Here is a 23,600-nt window from a genome sequence, read left to right as displayed (position 1 = left end):
AGTTGAGGCCAGAACATTAAACGTTGTCAACAAATTATTAGATATAGTTCTTAACGGCTGAAGGGTATTAGGTGAAAACGAGAAGACTGAGTTGGGTGATCGGCCATGACCATGTTGAATGGCGGAACAGTCTCAAAGGCCTGAATATCCAACTGCTGCTGTTATTTTCTGTGTTTCTGTGAATCTCCAGCCCCTCACTGTTTACACTTTACCTGAATGATGGCCATCTGTGTGAGGAACTGAAGAACTGGTGTTTCTTTGAATTTGAGCCTAGTGTGATGGATTACCTTTGGAAAGGGAGAATGTGGAAAAGAAAACAATGTCTTGGATGCGTTCAGAAGTATAATGATCTGTCAGAATTCAGATCATATACACCATCCTCCTCTGTGTCATCCTCACACTGTTTGACATCAATCAAACCCTCCCTCCAATCTGTCATAGTCCATTCTGTGTGGTGGTTGCTTAGAATGAATAGAACGACTAAGCTTGCAAACATAACTGCTCTTTTAACCAATCTTTATTAAGCATTGAATAACAACAGCTTGAAAAATACACAATCTAGCAGTAAGGCAATCAGAGATTCTCGATGATTTTTAAATTGTTTGAGAGCTGGGTATGGCCTATTAACACATTTTAGCTAACACATGCAATAGTCATTTTTCTTAGTCCATTCTGAGAAGCTCTTTGAGTGTTTGTGCACCTGCTGTGTGAGTTGATTAGAGTCTCAGTTACAGTGGGAAGGGAAACACACATTACAGAGTTTCTTTCACGGACAACATTTAGAGGTGCCACATTGTGAAAAAACATAACTCTGAGTCCATCTGCTGATGAGGAAGTAGTTGCTGCTAGCTTGTTTTTGTTGCTTTCAATTTCCTGCAATTCAATAAATTGCAAAATAATAGATACAACATCTCCCTGAGGTGACTGCAATTTTCCCTGTATACTGGTGAGAAGAGTCAATCTTGAGAACAAATATTCACTCAATGCAAGTGAACTGCTCCTGTTACGTGAGAACACTTCTGAATATTTGTGAGATGTAAAATTATTTGGAATTTGCGCTGTTAGTTTAGTTGCTAATTTAATTTCCTATTGTTTTGGGATCTTTGGTCTGATGACCAATAGAGAATGAGAGGAGTAATGGTGTCCCTTTAACCCAGTTTTTGACGAGATACTGCTGTTTTAGCTCTTTCTCAGTCTTTGTGTCAATCTGACCATTGGATATAATGCTCTTGAGCACCTCCATGTGGTCAATCGCAGAATAACATAAAGAAATATTGAACACGGAAATAGACCTTTTGGCACAATTGGTGTTGATTCTTCACGCAATTGTCTTCCCACATCTCTTCATCTAACCCTATCAACACATCACTCTGATCCCTTCGCTGTCATGCCGTTAGTTAGCTTCACCTTAAATGGAAATGTTCCTTTGATGGTACAGAACTTGAGTATTGTTGGGGAAAGGTGATTTTGTCAAAGATTTCCATCTTGTATTCACTAGAACAATTTCTAATTAATACCATTGTAAAAGGAAAGCGGTATTTGTATTGAGTGAAAGGACAGTGCTAATTGGTAGGTGAGTAGACTCTGATTAGTCCAGGATTTACCATCAGGAATGCACCAGTTAATGGTGATTGACAGTATCCTACCTCTGGGATTAGCCGAGCTGCAAACAGACCTGTTCCCAACTGGTGTTGTTAATACATGCTGCCCTGTGGGTAGTTCATCACATGGGATCCTTAATCAAACACAAAACGTACCTATTGATGGACTGGACCTTGAGCAGTGGATATGTTTGCTACAAACCATCCTCTTGCCCTTCTTCTGACCCCATTGCCTTACATCCTTGAAACCCACAATGTGAATACTCCCAATCCCTTCACTTAGCTTGCTTACTGCGCTTTTACCCACAGCCATGGCCTCCTCAGTTTGGCCAGCAGTGCTCACTGGGTGGAGTTTCCATTACTCAGGATGTTGAATCCAGGCAAAGGTCACTGGTCACCCCATCTATTCCTGATTGGCATGTGATTCGGTAGGCCTTCCCAGGATGAGATAGAGTAATTCCCTTGCCTGGCACTTCTGCTGCTAATGAGGAACTCCCCTCACACCGAAATTTAAGGCAAAGGGCAGAAGGTTTCGAGGAGATGGGAGGGAAACCCTTTTTGTCCACTTAATGCCTATAAGGGTGGCATTGGCAGAAACTCTCATGACATTTCAGAAATATTGAAATGTGCACTTATGATGCTAAGGCCCACAGAGCTATGGGGCAAGTGCTGGAAAATGGGATTGGAATATTTTAGCTGCTTGTTTTTTGACCAGCACGTTTGTGTGCTGTAGATGTCTATGACACTCTGAAACATGGCCCCAACAAGATTCTGCCCACAATGTCAGGCTTACTTAGCAAAGGGTTGTCAACCCATCTATTCTTCTCATGGATGTCATCCATTTAAAGCAGACAGAGGAGTGGGCAATGGGACACTTTCTCCACAATTAATCAGACAGCAATTCTCCTGCACCAGCCAGCAGGTATGACACAATTACTGATTGACTATTTATTGAGGACTGTTTCTGACCCCACTCTCCATGTTAACACTCCCTGTTCAACTATGTTCACTTTAACAAGATCAGAACTAAATATTCATTATAAATAGTTCAAATTATATTCACAACGGGTTTCAGGCATATTAAAGGCCAGGCACTGTTGGCTCACCTCCAAGAATAATCAAAACTTCTGAAGCCAAAAGTGTAAAACAAGGATAAAGCTACTCAGAGGTATGACTCAATGACTCGATAATGGCAATACAATGTACTCATCATAAGTTTACATGGCAGATACAATTGAGAAGACAATTTAAGCTGTTTTAGGGAATTCATCCAGAAAGACATTACAATAATTCCATCATGCCATCTAACTGCTTCTGAAATATTTCCATTGTCTACTCTAGATGTCAGTCACTTTATGAGCTAGGTCTTGCTGACATCAGTTCTAAACTTACCTTTCAATAATTTGAACCCATACCCTCTTGTCCTACTCTCACAGTTTGTTTGGAAATAATTCTCCAGCTACATCTTGACTATCGCCTCAAACTCTTTCACCACTAATGTCTTGTGTCAGTATCTCAAGCTGGGACCCTATCACCATCCCGCACAACATAGACAGCACCATTTCTGACTAATTCGGTGTTTCTTTCACCATCCTATTACCTGAGTTGATTTTTGTTCTGTGGTAATTATGTAGGTTGAATGTCAAAGAGTGATGAAGTGTTTATCCCCAGTGTTGTGCAGTTCTTTGACAGTAATCTTTGGTGGTAACATTCTTTGTCTTCCCTCGGTTTGATGGAGAGGAAGGTGCCCTGGATCATGCAGTTTTCTTTCTCTGCCCACTTTTATTTTGGGAGCTGGCTACCTGCTGTAACCTGTGTAAACCCTCTTGGTCAATGACCATGGGCACTTCCTCATGATGTCAGAATGCCAACTGATCCTCCCATTTGAAGGTAGGCTTTCCTTTCTTTATCAGAACAAAAACTTCTTTTTTTTTTATTTCAAAAATATACTTTATTCATAAATGATTTGATGGTCTGTACATTGGATCATGCCATACATATGTCCATATTTACAAACACAGATTCGACTTTATTCTTGTCCTTTACAATCCTGTGCATTTTTTCAATCTTGTATATATACATATATTTGGCTGAGGCATCAGCAGAACAAAAACTTCTTAACACTTCCCAAACACTGAATTCATGTTGGGGTAAGTGTATATCTTTTTCAAAAGGCTTGTTACTACAGTGCTGTAACACAGTTAAGTCAGGTTTGATGCTGCATGGGTTTCAAAGGGGACCCCAGTTTCCATCAGCCAGCAGCTATTCTTCTACAAAGGACAGAACTGAACATATTGACTTATTTTCTACTTTGTTTTATAATTCTGCACCTTACTGGAATAATTGAATTCAATTTTCTCAGTTGCCCGATGGAAGGATTTGATCTGATGACCTCCAGTGGTTAATGTAAATTAGAAACAGTAAGGGGTCCTGCAGCAAAGACTGAGACAACTGCAAAATGGCCGGATTCATAATGGAGTGATAGTCAACGTTACATTAATTCCATTTTGACTTGTGAGACCGAGCAAAACTCATTTGTGACATTGCTCCTTGCACTAACGTGGTTGCCTGACTGCCCAAAATCAGAACAAATTGCACAAAGTCTTTAGCCAGAGAATTGCAATATATTCTTCACTTCTGTAAGGGGTATTAATGGCAAATAAAGACTTGTCCCTGGGGAAAGTGAGTAATAGTAGATCAAAGCTGAAAATCGGGCTGTGAAAAGCTATTAACTTGCCAGAACCTTGTATATTTCAACATGAGCTTGAGGTCAATTGTCTGGATGTTAAACCTTGCTTTTTAGTTCCAGGCTGTTGATGCTATTCTTAATACTGATTTTTTTTCCCACTGTTCAGTTAACTCCCTGCAGCACACCAACTTTTTATGGGTTTAGCAAAGCTACAAATATATGATTAGCAGGGTTACAGATGTGAGCTACGGCGCGTAATTAGAACATTGTGCTGTTTGATATTAACTGCCTTTGACAGAAACGAGCTCCTCTGAAGTTAAGAAAAGGGTGGTTTGTTCTACTAATTGATGCTTCACCAGTAAGTGGCATCACCATTACAGCGTTTGGAAATATGGCAAGGAAGATTTGACTTGTTTTACTGAAGCAGAGAGAACAAGGCATCTGCATGAGCCAGCTACCACCCTGTTTCCTGGTTAGATTAGATTCCCCACAGTGTGGAAACAGGCCCTTTGGCCCAACAAGTCCACACCAACCCTCCAAAGAGTAACCCACCCAGACCCATTTCCCTCTGACTAATGCACCCCACACTAAGGGCAGGGAGAATGTGCAAACTCCAAACAGACAATCGCTCAAGGCTGGAATTGAACCTGGGACCCTGGTGCTGTGAGGCAGCAGTGCTAACCACTGAACCACCATACTGCCCACAGGATTTTACTAGTTGCCTGATAGTTTGCAGGCTAAAAAAATGCACATTGCTTTTTACAACTTGGTGAGAGTACAATTTTGCTGAGGCATCTCCTGACCAATAAGGTTGTCAAATATTTTCTAAAAAGATTTGAACTAACAAAAGAATGACTTATGCCTACGATTTGTTTCACTGTTTTCTGCAATAATCTCACTGTTTAACAAGTAGTCCCTGCAAACCTCTCTAACTGACTGATTTTTAAGTGCATTTCAGGTCTGCCCTATGTCCAGCAAGGTCCTGTGGAAAATGGAAAAATATTCACTCGTTCATTCCCGTTTTTTTAAAAATAGTCAATCGACCCTTGAAAATTTCAGACTTCGATTTGCAGCATTTCAAAACAAGTTTTATCTTTAAAAAAAAATAGTTTCCAAAATTTCTGGCATCTTAGACACTGAGCAGGAATAGAAGCTGCCAGTCACAATGGAGTTATTTCCTGACGACAACGATTTCTCAAAATTAGATTAGATTACATAACAATGTGGAAACAGGCCCTTCGGCCCAACAAGTCCACACCGCCCCGCCGAAGCGCAACCCACCCATACCCCTACATTTACCCCTTACCTAACACTACGGGCAATTTAGCATGGCCAATTCACCTGACCTGCACATCTTTGGACTGTGGGAGGAAACCGGAACACCCAGAGGAAACCCATGCAGACACGGGGAGAACGTGCAAACTCCACACAGTCAGTCGCCTGAGGCGGGAATTAAATCCGGGTCTCTAGCGCTGTGAGGCAGCAGTGCTAACCACTGTGCCACCATGCCGCCCATAAGTGTCGTAAACAGGATGAAAAACCTGTACCCAGTTGTCATCAGTGTTTGAGATCAGCCCATTTCATAAACTTGGTTTGTATAAAACGCTGTTACAGTGAACTGCAAAACAAAATACTGCAAGCTCATCTGAACAAGGCATCATATGTGACCGCCAGAGGCATAGAGATGTGTAGCTTGGAAACAGACCCTTCGGTCCAACTCGTCCATGCTGACCAGATATCCTAACTTAATCTAGTCCCTTTTGCCAGCATTTGGACCATATCCTTCTAAACCCTTCCTATTAATATACCATCCAGATTTAATGGAACACGGGGAGAGCTAGCCATTTGGATACAGAACTGGCTCGAAGGTAGAAGACAGAGGGTAGTGGTAAGAAGTGTTTTTCAGACTGAAGGCCTGTGATCAGTGGAGTGCCACAAGGATGGGTACTGGGTCCACTACTTTTCGTTATTTATATAAATGATTTGGATGTGAACATAAGAGGTATAGTTAGTAAGTTTGCAGATGACACCAAAATTGGAGGTATAGTGGACAGTGAAGAAGGTTAACTCAGAGTACAACCAGATGGGCCAAAGGGCTGAGGAGTGGCAGATGGAGTTTAATTTAGATAAATGTGAGGTGTTGCATTTTGGAAAAGCAAATCTTAGCAAGACTTATACACTTAATGGTCAGGTCCTGGGGAGTGTTGCTGAACAAAGAGACCTTGGAGTGCAGGTTCATAGTTCCTTGAAAGTAGAGTCACAGGTAGATAGGATCGAGAAGAGGACATTTGGTATGCTTTCCTTTATTGATCAGAGTGTTGAGTACAGGAGTTGGGAGGTCATGTTGCAGCTGTACATGACATTGATTAGGCCACTTTTGGAATATTGCATGAAATTCTGGTCTCCTTCCTATCGGAAAGATGTTGTAAAACTTGAAAGGGTTCAGAAAAGATTTACAAGGATGTTGCCAGAGTTGAAGAATTTGAGCTATAGGGGGAGGCTGAATAGACTGGGGCTGTTTTTTTCTGGAGCGTCGGAGGCTGAGGGGTGAGCTTACAGAGGCCTATAAAATGATGAGGGGCATGGACAGGATAAATAGACAAAGTCTTTTCCCTGGGGTGGGGGAGTCCAGAACTAGAGGGCATAGGATTAGGGTGAGAGGGGAAAGATATAAAAGGGACCTAAGAGGCAACTTTTTCACGCAAAGGGGGTGGTGCATGTGTGGAATGAGCTGCCAGAGGAAGTGGTGGAGGCTAGTACAATTGCAACATTTAAAAGACATCTGGATGGGTTCGTGAATTGGAAGAGTTTAGAGGGATATGGACCAAGTGCTGGCAGGTGGGACGAGATTTTGTTGGGATATCTGGTTGGCATGGACAGGTTGGACCGAAGGGTCTGTTTCCGTGCTGTACATCTCTATGATTCTATGACTCTAAATGCTGTAATTGTACCAGCCTCCACCACTTCCTTTGCAGCTCACTCCATACACTCACCACCCTCTGTGAAAAGAAGTTGCGCCTTAGGTCCCTTTTAAACCTTTCCCTTCTTCCCTTAAACCTCTGCCAACCTGTTTTTGACTCCCCTACCCTGGGGAAAAAGACCTTGGCTGTTCATCCTATCCATGCCCCTCATGATTTTATAATTTTTTTTCTATAAGATCACCCATCAGATTAGTTTAACCTCAAGACCTTTTGGATGAAGTGATGGAAGCGAGGGGCACATCTGTCCCCAGAAAGGGGTATTTGGCTCTCCTCTTTTTAACCTAGTTGGTCTCAATGAAGGTTCAAGTTATTTTAGTGTACAACTATACCTTTCTCCAAATGAAACAAAAGTGATCAGAGAGCAATTACAAGGTTTCTTTGAGAGCAAAAGAAGAGTGTTTTTAATTATCTGCTAACCATGTGAAAAGTAATAAAGACACAATGTCAAACATGGGGCCCCTGTACAATTAAGTGAACATACGCAGATCAAAAAATACAGTTAGGAGTTCTTTGGGTACCTTGCTCTGCATGATTTTAATTGGAGACCACATTTAGTTAGTTGATTTCTTGAACTATCAGCAGCATCAAAGGTTCCATTTACTTTTAATGTTCTCAATTCTCTGATATTTTTTCATTTTTGCTTCCATTGGAACCAGGCAGAGGGACAGCCTTTCTCTAACACCTTTCTGTTCCGCAATCTGAAATCCATCTTTCAGCTTTGCAAGCAGAGAGACTCTTAAAATAATTACTTTTTGTATATCCGCCTGTTGAGTTCGTAGTGCCCAGGCTTGAATATTGTAGGCGATGTTTCATCTCCAGCATGTGGAGATTCTCATTATGGTGTAAATCCATGAGGAAATAAGATTCTTTATGCATCACCCTGGCAGCCGGCGGAATGGTTTCAAACTCCTTGGGCAACAAGCATAAGCTAATTTCCATTCAGGTTGTCTTTCATCAAACCATGTTGGTTTTAGGAAACTTGGCCAAAATGTGTCAATAAGGTGATGTCACTAGTTTTATTTTGGCTTCTTGGTGAAACCATTTCAGTCTGTGAAGGTCCCAGGTATCAGATCAGACAATGGAATTTAAAAACCAGTAGTCCACATTTTATATCACCATGGCACTGTCCACAACCTCAGGTTATACACTGGCACTGGATCAGAACACAAGACAAGGACACAAGCAGATCGGTGATGATATCTTTAAGCTCACACATAATAAATAAACAGTCATATGACATACTGAATGTACTTGGACAAGAGTGAGCATCTGAGAGAAACAACAGTTGGAATATTAAACAAGAAAGAAAGAACAGTTGCTGCAGTCCATTTTAGATGCTACTCTCTATTATCACTGCATGTTGGGGATGGGAGAGAAGATTGAAGGTTATGGATGGAGGGCTAATCAAGTCCTGGACCATCTTTGAGATATTGGAGGATCAGAAATGAAGGCAAGAGAAAAATATTCCATCATACCCCTGATCTGTGTCTTGTGGATGATAGGCAGGCTTTGGGGAGACAGAGGATGAGCTACTAAAAGTGAAAATTTCAGCATTCAATATGCTCTTACATCCACAGGATTTCTGGGCCTTCTGTAGATATGTTTGTGGTCATTAGTAACCCCCATAACCTCCAATAGGAGGATTCAATGCTGGTAATGCCTTTGAATACCAAGGGATGATGAATGAAACTTAAAATTGTCAGTTTAGTTTGAGGTCAGTATCCTCACAATTCAGTCAGTCATGAGTTCAAACTTTAATTAAGGCAATAGTTTAAGCTGCTAGGTCAGTTAAATGCTGGGGCTTTGTTACACTTTCAGATAGTTAACCTTTGGGCTGAGATGTTAAAGGAGGTCTTTTTAAATGAATGTAAGATTCCAGGCAGAACATCGAGAGTTCTCTCTCTCTCTGTGTTCACCATTATCTTTCCCTGCACTTAAATCACTGAAAACAGGCCATCTAGTCATTTGTCTCATTGTTGTTTGTGGGAGCGTACTGTACACAAATTGGAATGTGAAACTGCCTACAAAACAAAGACTGCTTTCAAAAGTAGTCTTGGGCATGTTGCAATGTTATTTTCTTTCTGTAGTGGTGCAATTAATCAACTAAGCAAAACGTGGAGAAGTCCCAAATTATATAAATAAGTTTTTTGACTAAGAAAGAAAAATGGAGGAAACATTCAAACATAATCTCAACTGTGTTCATAAGCTGTAAGTGATGTGAGGATTTCTGAGGTCTCTACTCCTTTCTTTGTTCTAATTCTGAATTATTATGGTTCTCTCACTCACATCCCTCACATTTGAAGCCAATGATCTCAACATGGTGTTCTCCCTGAATCTCACTTTTTCCCCCATTAGAAACCTAACTTACTCTCAGAGAATCTCAGAATCATAAAACACAGACTCTTTGACTGTCCTAATCTCTCCTTTCTTGGCTTATGTTTGGTTTTTATTTGATTAGACTTCTGCTGTGGACTGCTACAATAGCGTGCTGTGTTGATGGAAGTTGCTTTTGGTACCGCATGGGGATTGTGCATCACGAGGCTGTAAACAAATTAAATCAGGTGATGGGACAAAGCTGAATGAAGCATTTGTCTGACAATTCAGAAGTTAGATTGCTGTCTGTAATGAATTGGCATATTAGAATTGCAGTTTTCATATATTTTGACCTTTTTCCAAATTCTTACTCTTCCTATTTTAAAGATGCTTCCTCATTCTGATATACATTCTGGTTATTAATCACCCTCCAGAACTTCCCGAAAATGAATGCTGACCTGTTATCTTGCAACAAAGAGCTTCATTTCAACTCGAACAACAAACCTTCCAGCCATAACCAAAGTTCAATTGGGATATTTTTCCTTATTCTAGTTTCAAGTTGCATAGGCCAATTGTTCAGCTCAGAAAGACACTGGACAATGTATTTACCTACTGAGGTATCTGGTCATTTTGTTTGTGATGGCTTTATGAGTACTTTTTGATGGCTTCTCCAACATGGCATTTTCGGAACATAAAATAACATCAAATAGAAGCAGAATAGACCAAATGAGTTCTTGACTGTGCTCGGACATTCAATATAATCATAGCTGATCCACTAAGTCACGCCTTCCAGTGTTACCTTCACATCCCTTGATCCAATTTCTGTCCAAAATCTACCTTGAAAATATTGAAACAGGACATCCCGCGTTTCCAGCTGCAGAATTCCAAAGATACACGACTCACTGAGTGAAGAAAGTTCTCATCTTGATTTGAACTTGCTTACACCTTGTTCTGAAATTGTGGGACCATTTACTAGGAGAAACTTCATTGTGGCATCTGCACTATCAAGCCCCTTAAGAAGTGTATGTTGTAATGCAATCATTGTGGGATATGAGATTCACATAAATGATAATGACGTATATAATTACAATATTCGGACATTTATGGGAGAGCAGACACCAGTCTTGAGTGAACATTGAAGAGAGAGGTCTTTGATTCTACACTTGAGAGTTACAACTTGATAACCCATGATGTGCAACAGTTTAAAAAAAAGGGAATGTTACAGTACATATGGAGTTGAACAGCCTTACGCAGGCATAAGAAGAAAGTAGCCTCAGGGATAGTGTACGTGTGTCACCCACATCCCAGAAATAGTCCAGGTCAGAATCACAATGCACAGGTAGCACTGTTGGCTTAAAGTGCAAAATAAGGCACCATGGCACGCAGGAAACAACCCTCTAAGGATCGGAAGCTAAAATGGAGCCCAAGGAACATGGATGCAAAGGAGAGACTCTTAAGGCAGGGCAGCATCTTGGACAGGTTTGAGAGAATTCAAAATATTCAGAAACAGGGAAGAATGTGAAAGCCCAACAAAATCTCAGAAGACATTGATCATAAGGTTAAAGAGTGAGAAGATACTGGAAGGTGGGAAAAGAACCTTGGAAGACTTCATAACCGAGACATGAACTAGTAATAACTAGGTAAAGATAAACTATTTCCACAATTGGGAATTCTGGGATGAGGTGTCATGGCCTGAGAATTAGGGCCAGACCATTCAGGAGAAATGTTAGGAAGAACTTCTATACACACAAGCTGGTAGGTGTTTTGAAGTCTTTTCCACAAGTGGCAGTGGGTTCTGGTTAGTTTTAAATCTGAGATGGATACATTTTTGTGAAGCAAAGGTTTGAAGGGATTTGAGACAAAGGCAAGTATTTGGAGTTAGGTCACAGATCTAATTGAATGGTGGAAAAGGCATAAGCAAATGAATGTCCTACTCCTGTTCCAATGTTCACCGATCCCTGTGGCACACGGCTAGTTACACACTGCAACCCTAAAAATGTTCCCCCCTACCTCCACCATTTCCCAACTCTCTGTCTTTTATTTTAAAGCCAATCTTCTATCCATGCTAATACTACCTACAACATCATGTGCACTCAACTTATGAGGTAGCCTAATGTGTGACAACTTGTCAAACACCTTCTGAAAATCCAAAAACTACATCCACTACTTTCATGTTAATCTATCCTGGTTGTTATTTCTTGAAAGAATTCTAGTGCACTTATCAGGCCTGATCCCTTCATAAAGACACAATGACTCTGCTTGATCTTGTTATGCATTTCTAACTGCTCTACTATTACATCCTTTAGAGTAAATTCTAACATTTTCCTCAACAGAAGCCGTTAAATTAACTGGCCTACAGTTATCTATTTTTGTCTCCTTGACTTTTTAAAGATGTTACATTGACAGATTTCCAATCCTCTGTAGCTTTACCAGATTCTAAAAATTCTTGTAAGATTATTACCAGTACGTCCTATTATATCCTGAAATGCAACACAACAGTTATTAAAGGAAGTAGCTACAGTGATAATGGGTGCACCGGTGACATCAGTAGAATGGGTGGAGCCAATGTAATATGAGCATTAACCCCTTCAGAACCTTTTACAACAGTGCTGTATGGTGGGAGGAATTCTAAATCTTCTAAAGATTTCTCTGTGAGTGGGTGTTTGCATGTCTCAAAAATATATTTCATTCATAGCATTTCTAAATATGTAATAAGACTTCAAATTTTATATTACTTGAGATGGAGTACAGATCTGTTTCTTCTCTTATATGGGGCACACTACACTTGCCAATGCAGGTAATATTTACAATCTATATTTATGTCAAACATTCTGTGCTACATACAGCCCAACAGTTATCCACGTTTTCAGCTTCTCAATGTAGGAAGGCCTTAGACTGTGGGCTTTCCTCATTGACCCATTCTCACAGCTGCTTCATACTTTGGTGAGTGCATCAACATTGAGTGATTGATTGAGTGATTGATTGATTGTCACTTGTACTTCGGTACAAGTGAGAAGCTTTGCTTATGAGCAGTACAGGCAGGTCATTGTAAGCAAGGAAGTACAGAACAAAAGATTTAGACAAAGGCATACAGGTAACATTCCACAGGGCGTACAAGAGAGATTTAGCAAGATCAGCATTATTTGAGGGTAGAGAATCCATTCAATTGTCTAATAATGGCCGGGAAGAAGCTATCCCTGAACCTACTGGTGCATGTGTTCAGGCTTAGAACATAGAACATAGAACATAGAACAATACAGCACAGAACAGGCCCTTCGGCCCACGATGTTGTGCCGAACTTCTATCCTAGATTAAGCACCCATCCATGTACCTATCCAAATGCCGCTTAAAGGTCGCCAATGATTCTGACTCTACCACTCCCATGGGCAGCGCATTCTATGCCCCCACCACTCTCTGGGTAAAGAACCCACCCCTGACATCTCCCCTATACCTTCCACCCTTCACCTTAAATTTATGTCCCCTTGTAACACTCTGTTGTACCCGGGGAAAAAGTTTCTGACTGTCTACTCTATCTATTCCTCTGATCATCTTATAACCTCTATCAAGTCACCCCTCATCCTTCGCCGTTCCAACGAGAAAAGGCCGAGAACTCTCAACCTATCCTCGTACGACCTACTCTCCATTCCAGGCAACATCCTGGTAAATCTTCTCTGCACCCTCTCCAAAGCTTCCACATCTTTCCTAAAGTGAGGTGACCAGAACTGCACACAGTACTCCAACTGTGGCCTAACCAAAGTCCTGTACAGCTGCAACATCACTTCACGACTCTTGAATTCAATCCCTCTGCTAATGAACGATAATACTCCATAGGCCTTCTTACAAACTCTATCCACCTGAGTGGCAACCTTCAAAGATCTATGTACATAGACCCCAAGATCCCTCTGTTCCTCCACCTGACCAAGAACCCTACCATTAACCCTGTATTCCGCATTCTTATTTGTTCTTCCAAAATGGACAACCTCACACTTGGCAGGGTTGAACTCCATCTGCCACTCCTCAGCCCAGCTCTGCATCATATCTAAGTCCCTCTGCAGCCGACAACAGCCCTCCTCACTGTCCACAACTCCACCTATCTTTGTATCATCTGCAAATTTACTGACCCACCCTTCGACTCCCTCATCTAAGTCATTAATAAAAATTACAAACAGCAGAGGACCCAGAACTGATCCCTGCGGAACTCCACTTGTAACTGGACTCCATGCTGAATATTTACCATCTACCACCACTCTCTGACTTCGACCGGTTAGCCAGTTTTCTATCCAATTGGCCAAATTTCCCTCTATCCCATGCCTCCTGACTTTCCACATAAGCCTACCATGGGGAACCTTATCAAATGCCTTACTAAAATCCATGTACACTACATCCACTGCTCTACCCTCATCCACATGCTTGGTCACCTCCTCGAAGAATTCAATAAGACTTGTAAGGCAAGACCTACCCTTCACAAATCCGTGCTGGCTGTCCCTAATCAAGCAGTGTCTTTCCAGATACTCGTAAATCCTATCCCTCAGTACCCTTTCCATTACTTTGCCTACCACAGAAGTAAGACTAACTGGCCTGTAATTCCCGGGGTTATCCCTATTCCCTTTTTTGAACAGGGGCACAACATTCGCTACTCTCCAGTCCCCTGGTACCACCCCCGTTGCCAGTGAAGACGAGAAGATCATTGCCAATGGTACTGCAATTTCCTCTCTTGCTTCCCACATAATCCTAGGATATATCCCGTCAGGCCCGGGGGACTTGTCTATCCTCAAGTTGTTCTGGATCTTCTGCCTAATACAAGGTGTTGTGTGTTGTAGGAGACCATTACTGGGGTCTTTGATAATGTTGGCAGCCTTTCCAAATCAGTGAGCTGTGTAACTGCAGTTCATGGATGGAAGGTTAGCTCCCATGCTGGTCTTACCAGGTTGTTATGCACCTGGACAGTATGCTTTCAATTATGCATCTGTCGAAGTTGGTGAGGGCCCTTTTGGACAAACCAAATTTCCTGAGCCACCGAAGGAAGAAGAGATATTGTTGTGCCTTCTTGACCATCACAACTATATGGGAAGATCAGGAATGTACAAGTTTACAACAGAAAGTGGAGTTGCAGGTAGACAGGATTGTGAAGAAGGTGTTTATTAGGATTTATTGGTCTTTATTGGTCAGTACATTGATCTCATATTGTGGCAGTACAGGACATCGGATAGGCCACTATTGGAATACTGTGTTCAATTCTGGTCTCCCCGCTATCGGAAAGATGTTGTGAAACTTGAAAGGGTTCAGAAAAGATTTACAAGGATGTTGTCAGGGTTGAAGGGTTTGAAATATAGGGAGAGGCTTAATAGGCCGGGTCAATTTTCCCTGGAGTGTCAGAAGCTGAGGGGTGACCTCATATAAGTTTCTAAAATCATGAGGGGCATGGATAGTGTAAATAGCAAAGGTCTTTTCACCAGGCTAGGGGAGTTCAGAACTAGAAGGCATAGGTTTAGGGTGAGAGGGGAAAGATTTAAAAGGGACCTAAGGGGCAACGTATTCATGTAATGGGTGGTGCATGTATGGAATGAGCTGCCAGAGGAAGTGGTGGAGGCTGGTAAATTACAACATTTTAAAGGCATCTGGATGGGTATATGAATAGGAAGAGTTTAGAGGAATATGGGCCAAATGCTGGCAAATGGGCGTAGATTAATTTAGGATATTTGGTTGGCATTGATGAGTTAGACTGGAAGACCATCTTATTTCTGTAGGAAGATGAGGTCTACACTAGTCAGATTGAAAATAAATATGCTTCATTAAACATAAGTCCTCACAGGGGATGCTGGGAGAGAGGACAACTTCTGGAAATCCACAGGCTCAGGTGTCAGTGTAATGTGACCTCATATCACAATGGTAACGCTCCTCACGCACGTGCTCAGTGGTTATTGTGAAGGGTATAATTATTTAATTCTCAGTTGAGGAAGTCCATCTTTGGCTGAGGTTAATATTTCTTCAGCAGTAATTAATATTGTGTGTGTGTGTTTACGTACGTACATCCAACATCCACTCCTATGACAGGCTAGGGTAGAATTATGAAGTGTGTTCATATCTGCACAACAGCATCAAGTGTTATATTCTAATCTGTATTCCTGTCTTCTGCTTTTCGGTCAGGAGACAGTTTTTCAGGGTGAGAATGTAGGCAAATTGAAGACAGAATCTCACACCAATCAGCAGACAGCTTGCACAGATCTTTGAACAATACTATTTTTTTGACATTTTAATTTGCGTATTTGAACATGTTCTGATTGGATTCCTTTGCTTTTCCATGGTAATTACCAATCACAGTATGGTTCCTAGTCATTATAATGGAAATTGTTGGTAGCTAATCAAAAAGCATACCGATTAAACTCTTCTTATTATTTTGTAAGGTATTTAATCTCCTTGCCGGTCGTCTCCCTTCCTCCCCTGGAAGCATTGATACATTTTGTGGCTACTGATTCCATCTACTTGTCTGTAGTGGGCATGATAGCCAAGTCTGACTCTATCCCAAGCTCATGAACATTAACATCTGCATTTCTAGCATGCTGGTGGAATTTGGATAGGATGAGAAAAAAAGCACGTCCACAAAGTTCTTCCCCTCCCAGGCTCAGGGGACGCATGGTGGCTCTGTGGTTAGCACTGCTGCCTCAAAGCACTGGGGTCCCAGGTTCGATTCCAGCCTCGGGTGACTGTCTTTGTGGAGTTTGCACGTTCTCCCTGTGTCTGTGCGGGTTTCCTCTGGGTGCTCTGGTTTCCTCCCACAGTCCAAAGATGTGCCAGCCAGGTGAATTGGCCATGCTAAATTGCCCATAGTGTTATGTGCTTTAGTTAGAGGGAAATGGGTCTGGGTGGGTTACTCTTTGGAGGGTTAGTGTGGACTTGTTGGGCCGAAGGGCCTGTTTCCACACTGTAAGAAATCTAAACTGCTCCAGTGGAGGTGATTTAAATTAGTAAGCCCCAAGGATTAAACCTTTAACCTTCTTGAGCTGTACCTGAGGGGGCAGTGAGGATGTTGACTTTTAACTTTGTCCCATGGAGGTTAGTGCCTTGAACATTTACTTGCATTCTCATCTACCCAGGCTGCTTTGCAACTACATCCAAAGCTATATTCAGTGAGGCCTCTGCCTCACCCTTCATCGCACACAGCAGGAGGCAATAGCCTACTGGTGTTATCAATAAGCTATTAATCCAAAAACTCAGCTAACGTTCTGGGGGCGTGACTTCAAATACCGGTGTTTCAGATGGTGGATTTTGAATTCAATATATTTTTTAAAACTCTTGAATTAAGGATCTAATGATGACCTGAAATCACTGTTGATCGTCAGAAAAACCCTTCTGATTCACTTATGTCCCTCAGGGAAGGAAGCTGCCATCCTGACTTGGTCTGGCCTACATGTGACTGCAGCAATGTGGTTGACTCGTAACTGGGCAATTAGGGATGGGCAATAAATGCCAGGGAAGGCAAAGAAGGTAAATCAGGGACAAAAACAGAAATTGCTGGAAAAGCTCAGCAGGTCTGGCAGCACCTATGGAGAGAAATCAGAGTTAACATTTCTGAGGAAGGATTACTCGACCTGAAACATTACCTCTGATTTCTGTCCAAAGCCGCTGTCAGACCTGCTGAGCTTTTACAGCAATTTCTGTTTTTGTCCCTGATTAACAGCATCTGCAGTTTTTTTCAGTTTTAAATTATAAATCAAGGTCCTGCATCTAAGGTCTATCCAAGTGTGTGATGTGTACTGGGAAGGAAAGATGGCAACACGAGACCCTTGGAAGGAATGAGACGGTCAAGAAGCTAAAGATTCAGAAATAGCATCTATCCTGACGCTCTCCAGTGTGAGTCATCAGGATCTTCACAGAGGATTTTGTAGGAGGATAACATGTGGTGCATTGGCAATTTACTCCTTTTAGCAGTGCAAAGATGAATGACAATTGCTTGTAGGCCCGTCTGTCCTATTTCCATATGTTGAGTCATTCAAGAGAATGTCAGCTGCAGTGATTCAATACTCTTGCTTTTGCTTCAAACTTGGCAATTCCCTTGAACTTAAAGTGAGATTTTATACAGAGTCCAGTTTTGTAGAATGCAATTGTTAATTGCAACGCAGGGGCAACCTGCGGGTTAATTAAACTGAATGCCTAAAGCTAAGACTTCCTCTTTAACAGGTGCCATACTATCATTTGAAGTTATGTCCCATACTAAGGTAATAAAATGGAGAAATTGGAATTATGCAGTCCGATATAGACAGACTAAAATTCCATTTAATATCAGCGACTTGCTGCTGAGCCATAGAGATAAGAAAGGAGGCCGCTGGCTCATTTGCTCTAAGTCCTTTATCAGTTGCACCAGTCTCGGCGGATTGCTCTATCAAATACCAGGTTCAAAATGCTAATCTCCTTCCATTAGCCATTTAGTTTGTGGCAATGTCAACTTCTTAAACAGCCCTTCCAAGATCTCCGAGCCGTCCTTTGTTTTGACTTGTTTATTTTTAATGCCCAATACCATGAGGCCAATTTACATACTGCCGGGTTAGAGTTGCAACCAAAGAAAATAGACTAATGACTGAACCTGTGCTCTGACCGATTTGAGGGTGAAAGCCTCAATTTAAATGACCTAGCAGAAAGGAAAGGAAGTTTTAGTAATAGACAGGCATTTGGAAGTTGTAAAAATTTATTTCTGTGGTTGGTCTGTAATTCACAAAGAGTGAACCAATTAAGTGAAAAATGAATCAATTGTACGGTCACAGACTGGTTGCAGAGTGGAAGGAAGCCTTTTCAGCCCTTGTGTCCATACTAGCCCTTGATAAGGGCAACTCAGCCAATCCTACGCCCACGCCTTCTCTCCATGGCCCCTGCAATTTCTTTTTCCCCTTCAGATTTTTATCCAATTCTTTTTTGAAATACATTTCATTCAGTTGGCACTGCACTCTCAGGGAGTGCCTTCCAATGCACGCCACTCACTGAATGGCAACATTTACCTTTTGACATTTTGGGTTCTTTTTCATTTTCACCTTGCAACGACTGACTTGTATATTTATAGTTCAGACTCTGACACACTTTCATCTTCATCTGGTTTTGCTAGCCCAGTCACAAGCCTTGGACAGTACAGGTCAAGAGGCAGATGGTTCGAAGTGAATTTAAAGTGACCCTTAGCTGGAATCTGTGAAAGCTGGGAGCAGGTCTAACCTTTATAATTCTGGCCCCCTCGCCCCACCACCATCACACGGTCATGTTAAGTGCGTTCAACCTTGAAGGCTTCTGCAATTCTTGCTCCTTGCTGCAAACAATGCTTCAGTAACTGAAAACCACTGTCAACTTCACCGCCAGTGGATCGATTTCATAAAATCATAGCATCATCCAGTACAGAAGAGGCCCTTTGGCCCATTGAGTCTGCATCCCCCAAAAATACTATCGGTACCAGGCCCATTGTCTAGGCATTTCTTCCCTTTCAGTTACCGCTGCCCAGGCATGATGGTCACCTTAATGTTACTGAGCTGTCTCAGAGGAAGCGGCGCTCCGGAAGCAAGTGCTTCCAAATAAACCTGTTGGATGATAACTTGGTGTTGTGTGATTTTATACTTTGTCTATCCCAGTCCACCACTGGCACCTCCAAGTCCTTTCTCTGAACAGATGGATTAATCCTCGTCATTCACCTTGGCAATGCATTATTCCTTCATCAGTTCATCCAATGTCAATTTTACACTCACCAAAGCTAAATGCCCACTGTCTCTCACATTTCATGGAGAAAGTGAGGATTACAGATGCTGGAGGTCAGAGTCGAAAAGTGTGGTACTGGAAAAACACAGCAGGTCAGGCAGAGTCTGAGAGGCAGGAGAGTCAATGTTTCAGGCATAAGCCCTTCATCAGCAATGTCAGGGGCTGGGGGGGGTGTGGGGAAGGGGGCTGGGTGGTAAATACAGGTTGGTGGTGATGGTGGTAGGTCGGTGGGGAGAATGGGCAGATAGGTGGGAGGGAAGATGGACAGGTAGGATAGTTCAAGAGGGTAGTGCCGAGTTGGAGGCTTGGATCTGGAATGAGGTGGGGGGGGGAGGGGAGATGAGGAAACTAGTGAAGTTGACGTTGATGCCATGTGGTTGGAGGAACCCAAGGAGGAAGATGAGGCGTTCCTCCTCCAGGCGTCAGGTGGTTGGATTTGGCGGTGGAGGAGCCCCAGGACTTGCATGTCCTTAATGGAGTGGGAGGGGGAGTTGAAGTGGACAGTGGGGTTGATTGGTGCGTGTGTCCTGGAGATGTTCCCTGAAACATTCCATAAGTTGGTGTCCTGTCTCCCCAATGTAGAGCGGTCTGGGGAAGAGGGAGGCACCTCACTCTGAATGCAACAGTTCTTGAAATGATGCACAGATGGATATTAATCTATTCTCACAATGCATGATACAGCTTCATCATTACTACAGTCCACTGTCAATATTCACATATGACAATCAAAGCAGCAAATACTTGAAATACACAGCATATAAGTAGCATCTGTAGAGAGAAAGAAATGGAGTTAGCATTTCCAGGCAACAATTCTTTTCAGAATATGTGAAAATGTGCTGTAACCTCAATGTAATTGCACTATTAAATAGTTTGCAAATTGCATTTAGATTAATGTGGAATATTTTTCACCTTGTATGGGATAATTTTTTTTAAAAATTGTTGATAGGCCACATGAGTTACTCGCTAAACCAGCAAGTATTGCCCATCCCTAAATTGCTCTTTTCGCATTTGTTGAAATGATTGTTGATCCATTCTGTGTTGAATGTGGTGTCATTAGTTGGGCCAGCATTTATTACCCATTTCATTACCCTTGTGATGATGAGCTGACTTCTTGAATTGCTGTAGACAGACCCACAATGTCCAGGATTTTGACCCAGTGCTAGTGAAGGAATGGTGTTACATTTCCAAGTCAGGATGGTGAGTGGTGTGGAGGGGAACTTGCAGGTGGTGATGTTCCCTTGTATCTGCTGCCCTTGAACTTTTAGATGGAAGTGGTCATTGGTTTGAAAGGTGCTGCCTGGGGATAGTTGGTGAATTCCTGCGGCACATCTAGTCGATTGTGCAGACTGTTGCTACTCAGCGTCAGTGGTGAAAGGGCTAAAGGTGAACATGGTGTTAAACAGGTGAGCTATATTGTCCTGGATGGTGTCAAGCTTCTTGAATGTTGATGGAGTTGAACTAATCAAGGCAAGTGGGGAGTATTCCATCATACACCTGACTTGTGCCTTGCAGATGGTGGGCAGGCTTTGAGAAATCAGGAGGTGAGTTATTCGTTGCAAGTTTCCTAACTGCTGACCTGCTCTTGTAGTTACTGTGTTTATAATACTTTGAGTCTAGTTCTGTTAAGTTGTAACCCCCAGGATAGTGATACTGAGGAATTCGGTATTAATGATGCCTCAAGGGGTGGTTAGATTGTCTCTTTTTGGAGATGGTTGTTGCCTGACATTTGTGAGACGCAAATGTTACTTGTCACTTTTCAGCCCAAGCCTGGATATTAACCAAATCCTGCTGCATCTTCTGCAGAATTATCTTGAAGCTGAGATGACTGACCTCAAACAACCATCAGCATCTTCCTATGTGCCAGGTACGAAACCAACCAGCTGAGTGTTTGCCCCCTGATTCCCGTTGATTCCCATTTTCTCCTTGATGCCACACTTGGTCGAATGCAGCCTTGAGATGTCAAGGGCTGCCACTCTCACCTCCCCTCTGAAATTCAGCTCTTCTGTCCAGGTTTGAACCAAGGCTGTAATGAGGTCGGGAGCTGAGTGGGCCTGGCGGAACCCAAACTGGGCATCACTGAGCAGGTGCTGCTTGATAGCACTGTTGATGACAGGTCTCATCATTTTCACATGGCCAACAATGAGCTAAAGTTTTAACTGCAGATTTTTGTTGAATTTAAATTTTCCCATGTGCAGTTCAAACACATGACCTCAGAAGATTAGTTTGGGGCTCTTGATTGCTAGTCTGGTGACATTACCACTACACCCTCACCTCCCCTTGAAACAGAATGTGTTTTATAATGGCTGGATAGCTCAAATTATTGCAATGGCAGTGATGGTGAAAATTACTTCATGATAAAAAAAAATAAATGTTTTCAGTAAGGTTGCATTTGCTGTCAGTGATTTTTTTTCTCATTTCACATCCTGAACAAAGGTATTGCAAGTAAGTTTGACCTTGTGCAATAGTGTAGAATAGGCGTTAGCAAGCCAGTAGCTAGTTTTTAGTTCCATTCCAATTTCTTTTGTGTTGAAGCCCCTATTTGATGCCATGGCATAAACCCAGATTTATGTCGCGTTGAGTTTAGGGTGAGGTGACCTCTGGGACACACAAGTACTCTCGGTGAGCCTCAGATAGTTGTCTACTTACTAGAGAGATGTAGCTGTTGGTAGTGATGTTGTACATGCCCTGTTTGCTAAGGAGCCACAGCATGTTGATCACAGAGGGGAATCCTGGTCGTTTTACATGTTGATCACAGAGGGGAATCCTGGTCGTTTTACATGTTGATCACAGAGGGGCATCCTGGTCGTTTTACATGTTGATCACAGAGGGGAATCCTGGTCGTTTTACATGTTGATCACAGAGGGGAATCCTGGTCGTTTTACATGTTGATCACAGAGGGGCATCCTGGTCGTTTTACATGTTGATCACAGAGGGGAATCCTGGTCGTTTTACATGTTGATCACAGAGGGGAATCCTGGTCGTTTTGCATGTTGAAAGCTCTCTTCCTGAGAGTCAGAAATAGGACTGACAAGGCAACATGTGAGCAGGTATCTCTTGGTTGTTTCATTCAATCACATAATTCTCATTGGTAATATAGAAAGTGAGAACTGCTGAAAAGAGATACAGACTCAAAACGTGTGGCGTCGAAAAGCACAGCAGGTCAGCCAGCGCCTGAGGAACAGGAGAGTCGACGTTTCGGGCATAAGCTCTTCATCAGGAATGGGAGCCAGGTGGGGGACAACCAAAGAGGGCTGAGAGATTAAATGGCCGGGAGGTGGGGCTGGGGTGAAGCTAGCTGGGAAGATGATAGGTAGTTGGAGGTGGGGGTGATGATGATAGGTCTGAAAGGAGGGTAGAACAGACAGGTCAGAAGGAAGATGCACTGGTAGGACAGGTCATGAGGGCGGTGCTGGGTTAGAGGGTTGGATGTGGGATAAGGTTGGGGAAGGGGAGATCAGGAAACTAGTGAAAACGACATTGATCCCATGTGGTTGGAGGGTCCCAATGCAGAAGATGAGGTCCAGTCATCAGTGGCTAGATGTTGACATTGGAGGAGGCCCAGGACTTGCATGTCCTTGGCGTAGCAGGAGGGGGAGTTGAAGTGTTCAGCCACAGGGTGGTGGGGCTGTTCAGTGCATGTGTTCCAGACATGCTCTATGAAATGTTCAGCAAGTTGGCGTCCTGTCTCCCCAGTGTAGAGGAGACCACATCCAGAGCAACGGAAACAGTAGATGATGTTTGTGGAAGTACAGGTAACTCTCTGGTGGATGTGGAAGGATCCTTTTGGGCCTTGGATGGAGGTGATTGGGGAGGTGTGGGTGTGGGTTTTACACCTCTTGCAGTAGCAAGGGAAAGTGCCGGGTGGGTTGGTTGGGCAATATGGACCTAACAAGGGAGTTGCAGAGGGAATGGTTTCTGCGGAAGGCAGATAGGGATGGAGAGGGAAATATATCTCTGTTTGTGGGTGGCGGAAGTGGTGGAGTATGATGCATTGTATCCGAAGGTTGGTGGGGTGAAAGGTGAGGACCAGGGGTTTCTGTCCATGTTGCGATTGGAGAAGTGGGGTTCCAGGTCGGAGGTGCGGGAAGTGGAGGAGATGCGCTGGAGAGCATTGTTGACCATGCAGGATAGGAAATTCTGGTCCTTGAACAAAGAGGCCATTTGGGATGTTCTATGATGGAATTGTTCCTCCTGGGAGCAGATGCAGTGGAGAAACGGCGGCGAAGAATGTGACCTGCTGTACTTTTCCAGGACCACACGTTTTGACTTTGATCTCCAGCATCTGCA

General features: G+C 42.7%; 1 protein-coding gene across 7 annotated transcripts in view; it reads left to right on the top strand.

Moving 5' to 3' along the window:
- Window positions 1-23,600, top strand: part of LOC140476930 (receptor-type tyrosine-protein phosphatase mu-like) — an 887,393-nt gene that overhangs the window by 273,033 nt on the left and 590,760 nt on the right. The gene's annotated exons all lie outside the window — the stretch shown is intronic.

This window comes from Chiloscyllium punctatum, chromosome 5 (genome assembly GCF_047496795.1).
Source record: "Chiloscyllium punctatum isolate Juve2018m chromosome 5, sChiPun1.3, whole genome shotgun sequence".
In the NCBI taxonomy this organism is placed as follows: domain Eukaryota; kingdom Metazoa; phylum Chordata; class Chondrichthyes; order Orectolobiformes; family Hemiscylliidae; genus Chiloscyllium; species Chiloscyllium punctatum.
This window is presented reverse-complemented; position numbering and strand designations above follow the sequence as displayed.